Source organism: Xyrauchen texanus, chromosome 38 (assembly GCF_025860055.1).
Source record: "Xyrauchen texanus isolate HMW12.3.18 chromosome 38, RBS_HiC_50CHRs, whole genome shotgun sequence".
Lineage (NCBI taxonomy): Eukaryota > Metazoa > Chordata > Actinopteri > Cypriniformes > Catostomidae > Xyrauchen > Xyrauchen texanus.
Window position 1 is genome coordinate 37,713,419 of NC_068313.1, and position 489 is coordinate 37,713,907.

The window sequence follows — 489 nt, forward strand, 5'->3', positions numbered from 1 at the left end:
GAGCACATAAAAATGTTTTGCATGCACAAGATGATATTTAGAGCACATAAAAATGTTTTGCATGCACAAGATGGTATTTAGAGCGCATAAAAACTTATTTTGCATGCACAAGATGATATTTAGGGCGCATAAAAATGTTTTGCATGCACAAGATGATATTTAGAGCACATAAAAATGTTTTGCATGCACAAGATGAAATTTAGGGTGCATAAAAATGTTTTGCATGCACAAGATGATATTTAGAGCACATAAAAACTTATTTTGCATGCACGAGATGAAATTTAGAGCGCATAAAAATGTTTTGCATGTACGAGATGAAATTTAGAGCACATAAAAACTTATTTTGCATGCACAAGATGAAATTTAGGGCACATAAAAATGCTTTGCATGCACAAGATGAAATTTAGAGCACATAAAAACTTATTTTGCATGCACAAGATGAAATTTAGAGGCATAAAAATGTTTTGCATGCACAAGATGAAATTTAGA